Raw genomic sequence first — 6,252 nt, 5'->3', positions numbered from 1 at the left:
TTCATGTTCATTGGATTTTTCTGATCAATTTTCATATATAAAACTTTTCTTTTTGAGTTACCATTTAAAAGTTATTGAAATAATAGTTTTTATTAAAAAAAACAGAAAAACAAAAAACAGAAAAAAACAGAAACACAAAAATCGTTGCAGGCCTGATCCGCGTGAAGCGCATCCAACGGCTCCAGTGCCGTTTGAATCCAACGGCCTCGGGAGCCGTTGGATGCGCTTCACGCGGATCGGCCGCCTCCCTCCCACCCCTTTTGTCGCGGGTCGAGCCACGGCCCGCGATAAAGGACCCTCTTGTCGCGGGTGGTGGCACGACCCGTGATAAAAGGGGGCCTTTATCACGGGTCGTGCCACCACCCGCGACAAAAGGGGTTAGGTATAAATACCTAACCCCGCGGGCGGAGCCCCCACCCGCGACACACGGAGGCCAACACTTAGCGAAATTCACGCCGCCAGGCTGCCGGATTTTGCCGTGCCGCCGTCGATCCGCCGCGCCGGCCGCCGCCGTCGATCTCCTCCTCGCCGCGCCGTCGCCGCCGTAGGCCTCCTCGAGCTCCCTCTCGCCGCGCGTGCCCTCTCGCCGCCCGCGCCCGCTCGCCGCCGCCGATTGCCGCCGTCGATGCCGCCGCGCGTGCCGCCCGCGCCGTCGATTGCCGCCGTGCCGCGCGCCCGCCGCCGCCGCCCTGTGCCCGTGCCGGCCCCGCCGCCGCGCCGCCGCGCCCCCTCCGCAGGTACAAGCCGCCGGCCATGTGCGCAGGCGCCGGCGCGGGCGCCCCCGGCCGGCCCTCTTTTTTTTTAATTTTTTTTTTCTTAGTTAGATAATTTGTATAATTAGTTAGTTCATTTTTGTAATTAGTTATTAGTTAGTTTATTTTTGTATATAGACATTTTAGTAATTAGTTATTAGTTAGATAATTAGTATGTAATTAGTTAGTTCATTTTTGTATATAGACATTTTAGTAATTAGTTATTAGTTAGATAATTAGTATGTAATTAGTTAGTTCATTTTTGTATATAGACATTTTAGTATGTAATTAGTTAGTTCATTTTTGTAAGTATTTTGTTGTAATTAGTTAGTTTATTTTTGTTGTAATTAGTTAGTTCAAATTTGTAGTTTAAATTTTGTAAGTATTTTGTTGTAATTAGTTAGTTTATTTTTGTTAAATGTAATTAGTTAGTTCAAATTTGTAGTTTAAATTTGATTAGTTAGTTCAAATTCGGATCGGCCGCCGACACACCCCTCTCGCAAACACCCGCCGACACACCCCTCTCGCAAACACACCCCTCTCGCAAACACCCGCCGAGACCCCTCTCGCAAACAACTGACGTCGACTCCCTCCCCCTCGCAAAAACCCGTCGCCGACACCCTCCCCCTCTCGCAAACACGCGCCCTCTCCCGCTCGCAAACACGCGCCGACACCCCTCTCCCTCTCGCAAACACGCGCACTCTCCATCTCGCAAACACGCGCCGACACCCCTCTCCCTCTCGCAAACACGCGCCGCCGAGACCCTCTCCCTCTCGCAAACACGCGTCGCCGACACCCCTCTCCCTCTCGCAAACACGTGTCGCCGATTAGGGTTAGGGTTTGGTTTGTGTTTGATTAGGGTTAGGGTTTGGTTTGTGTTTGAACATTTACTTATCGATTTAATTCTTTTGCGTAAACAATGGATCAATTCGAACGGGACTTGGAACAGGAAGACATATTCGAGGACATGATCCGCGATGGTACGTGAAGCCGACCGAGCCGTCTCCGGTGATGGAGAAGCCGACGGCTCCGGTCATGGAGAACCCGACGGCTCCGGTCATGGAGAAGCCGACGGCTCCGGTGACGGAGAAGCCGACGGCTCCGGTGACGGAGAAGCCGACGACGGCTCCGGTGACGAGGTATTAATGGAATTCTATATGTACATATGTATTGAGGCATTAGTATAGAGGCATTAATGCAATTCTATATGTATTCTCTTAGGCCTCCGAAGATAAGATAGAGAAACGAGGCCCGGCAAAGAAGTTGACCAAGAAAGACCACTTCACAATTGAAGTTATATCACCGGAAGGCCAACCGGTGGCACCCGAGAATGTCGGAGTGAAGTTCAAAAATCAGTGCGGAGTTGTGGTTAGAGATCGTGTCCCGATCACTGTCAGAGAATGGAACAAGACGAAGAATGTGTCCGAAAATCAGGTTGCCGATAGGTACAAGGACACACTTTTCGTAGACCTCATGGCACATTTCACTTTGCCGCATTTGGGATCGGAGTCCGAGAATGCTAAGCAGCGAGAGCTAGTGAAGAAATGGGCTCTTAAGAAGATGGGCGAACTTTTCCGGGCGTATAAGAACCGGTTATGGAAAAATTATAAGAAAGACAAGAAGCCTCCGATATTCGAGAACTACCTAGCGAAGCAGGAGCATAACTCGGGAAGAATTTGTGAGGTACAAAGAATCGAGGAGGCTGTGAACTCCGTCGACGAAAAACAAGAAGAATGCAAGCGAGAAGAAATATCACCATCATACGGGGCGAGGGGGCTACGGAAGAGCCATGCCTAAGTGGGATGCACAAGAGGCTGAGATGGAGCCGAACGGGATCACTCCGTAACCCACGCGAGAAGGATGGGACATAAGGGCTCGAAATTGGTTCCTCGCGCATGGCTGTGAGTATGACATGAAGACAGGGAACATTGTTGAAAGTGACACCGGGGTTAGGGTACCCGTGCAAAAATGGATTGAAGTGACGACAGATATAAAGGCGGGAAAACTAAAGTTTGCTCCCGATAGAGAGAAAGACTTGCCGACGCTTGTCCTCGGTAATCCCGAGAAGGGAGGACGAACAAGAGGCTTCGGCCCTAGTGTTCCGTGGTCGCTTGGGTTTCCGGCCGACGCGGAGACTTATAGAAGCCGAGCGAGAGCTAAACAACGCCAGCCGGAGGTGCAGAATGACCGGATGGCCGAGTTCCAACGCCGACTTGACCAGCAGCAGCGGAGCTTCAGCAGCAGCAGCCGGGAGATAAATGAACTAAAAGGACAGCGCCCGCCGATAATACCGCTGAAATATCTCGCCGACGAGACAGACAGCCGTGGCCGACTCGGAGGCCCCTCCTACACGGATGATGATAGATGCCGGTCCCGGCGACCCCTTGGATGGAATCAAGGAGACAACACCTTGTGATCTCCATGAGGTGTTCGGGAAGGTTTCGTTAAGGTGGCGGTCGGCTATGTCTTACCGGCATTTGGACCTGAAGGTGAGCCGGCAACATGGCATGGCAATCCGATTCCAGCTGGCTATGCTCGTGTCGGGGTGGATTCAGCTTGTCCCGCAGTGGGGAGACATTGGAGCTCCATATCCCCGGAGGTGATGGGGGGCTTACACTCGGAGAGGTGCCGGGAGAAATCATTCTCTCGGGAAAAGAAGAACATCGAGCTGCCAGGCTGGGTAGCACCTAGTACCGGTCGTCCCAGCAGGTCACCATCACCTCCTCCAGGTGATCGCAAGCCACCATCACCTCCTCCTACCGATCACATGTCGACACCATCACCCCGTGGGTACGACGTCGACCACGACATCGGTACTCCATCTCCATCTCCAGCCGCCGCCGCCTCCGCCCACTAAGACTCGGAATGCACCCAGCCGGAAGCGTTTCAAGAGTCCTCGTCCCCAAGAGGTCGCCCCTCCCAAAAGTACCAAAGGTTCCTCCCCCCGTCCTTGGGATCTTACCGTCGAGGAAAATGCGGCCGCTGTTGCGAAACACAACTATGATCATTTCCATAAGCCAAAACCTCCAGCGCCGTAGCCATACACAGAGAAGCAAATAGAATATGCTACTAGTTTTCTGAACACACCATCGCAAGTATGAGTTACACGAGAAGAAGGATGACTATACACGCACTCTTGCGAAGGTAATTGACCAAAAGAAGGATGAAAAGGCTAAGGAGAAGGACATTGCCGGCACGGGCAAATCATCGGCTAGAAGTGCGGATGAGAAAAGGTCAAGTTCAACAAGTGCACCCCTCAAGGCCAAGCAAACGACAAAAGGCAAAAAGAGAAAGGAAGTTCCCCTCCTCGGTGCTCAGCCCAAACAATCGATCCCAAGCACTCAAAGTGTTTAATGTTCCCAAGGTATACCAGGAACATGGTGGTTTCGATATGGAAGAAGCTGCTAGCCTAGCGGCTGCCTCGTAAAGTTTCCGTGGAGGAATTGCTACTTGCAGCAGATGCTGCACTACCCATCGCCGATATAGCTCCTAAATTTGTCTACGGGGCCGACTTGGTCGCAGAGAGCAGCTGCATAAACTACCAACACATATGCGGAATTTGCATCGGTGGTACCTTGATGCATGCAAGGAGAAAAAATGTACATCGTGGCGAGTATACCATGGGAATATTACTACCGAAAGGAGGAGATCCATATTGAGATGAATGAACTCGGCAGCTTATTCAATCTAGAAGCCCTCGACAAATCTCTCATGAGTTGCTATTGCTTGTAAGTTGTTAACTACATATAAGTTCATTTTCATTCAGTTCATGTTCGTTTTCATTGCATATATATACTCATTATATCTTATGGGTTCTCTTTGCGGACTGAAGATCGGTGAGTGCAAAAGTAATAATATTATCAATGTTGGGTTTGTTGACCCGGATAAAATACATGTTGAAACGGTGAAGCATAAACGCGAAGAAACGGGGGGAAACCTACTAAGGTTTTTGGGGCAGCAATATTTCTGTGATTCAATATTGTTTCCTTACAACTACGAGTGAGAGTCTTAATGATCTTTTATATATGCACATTCAATTTTTCTTACTCGATGTTAAGTGTAATTCCCGACGTATATGCATAACATGTGCAGCTTCCACTGGATTCTACTAGACATTCAACCCGATAAGGGAATAGTTGAAGTAAAAGACCCACCGAGTAGAGGCCCGGACGGGTTCCGGGACTTGCAGAAGTTGCTCCAAGTGTAATTTCCTTCATCGCCGCGCTTTATCTTTCGTGAGATATCAATTAATTATCCACTCATTCAATCATTCTTTTGCATGGCAGGGCTTGGCAAGCTTTGAAGAATGTTCATAAGGAGATTACCTTTGCAAACAAGCTAACATTTAATCTCGTACCGTGCCCCCGGCAGCCACAAGGGACGAATCTATGTGGATACTACGTTTGCGAGTCCATTCGCATGTTAACCACCGAGAAGCGGAACAGAAATAAATTCAACGTAAGCAATAACATTCACAACTTTATTTATTATCATCAATATTTCGTTATCAAGACTGATATAGTCATACTCATCTCATTTTCGTATATAGGTCGACTTCATGCGGGACGGACTCCAACCAAAGGAACACGCACTAGGAATCGCGGAGGAACCGGCGGGACTTTTGGTTAGAGAAGTAATAAACAACAAAGGCTTGTTTAGTCCGGATAGTTGTTCTACCTCCAAATAGACGGTCGTTAGTACCGTTTGTCGATCGTGAGCTCCATGTATATATGTAGGGAACCTACGAATATGTGTAAGGGGAATCGACTTCGCTTCCAATCTTTGTTTGATCGATCTATATATATATAATGAATGAATGTGTACAACTTCTAGTAGCGTACAAATATATGCAACTTTTATTTTCGGACGAAAAAAATGAAATAACAGGCGGTCGGTGGCGGGGGGAGGGGTGCTGCACCCCTCAAACCCTAAAGCGTGAAGCGTTGTGCGCGCGCCACGTAGAGGGCCTTTTGTCGCGGGTGGTAATACCGCCCGCGACAAAAGGGCTCGTGCCTCGCGCGCCCCGCGGCTGCCACGTGGTGGACCTTATGTCGCGGGTCGTAAGTGACCCGGGATAAAAGGCCACCCTTTTATCGCGCCTTGCTTGTCGCGGCTGGCCGCCCGCGACAAAAGGCCCTAACCACCCGGATCAAAAGGCCTGTTTTCCACTAGTGACATGTAGCATTTTCCGTTTCCAACCATATAACAATTTAAGGAAGCAGTTCAACCTTCGCCATGAACATTATGAGTAAAGCTAAGGACATATTTGTCCATATGCAACAGCGGAGCGTGTCTCTCTCCCACACAATGAATGCTAGGATCCACTTTATTCAAACAAAAACAAAAATAAAAACATACAGACGCTCCAAGCAAAGCACATAAGATGTGATGGAATAAAAATATAGTTTCACTAGAGGAACCTGATAATGTTGTCGATGAAGAAGGGGATGCCTTGGGCATCCCCAAGCTTAGATGCTTGAGTCTTATTGAAATATGCAGG

The sequence above is a fragment of the Lolium rigidum genome, chromosome 1, assembly GCF_022539505.1.
Source record: "Lolium rigidum isolate FL_2022 chromosome 1, APGP_CSIRO_Lrig_0.1, whole genome shotgun sequence".
NCBI classification, from domain to species: domain Eukaryota; kingdom Viridiplantae; phylum Streptophyta; class Magnoliopsida; order Poales; family Poaceae; genus Lolium; species Lolium rigidum.
Note: the sequence above shows the minus strand (reverse complement) of the source record.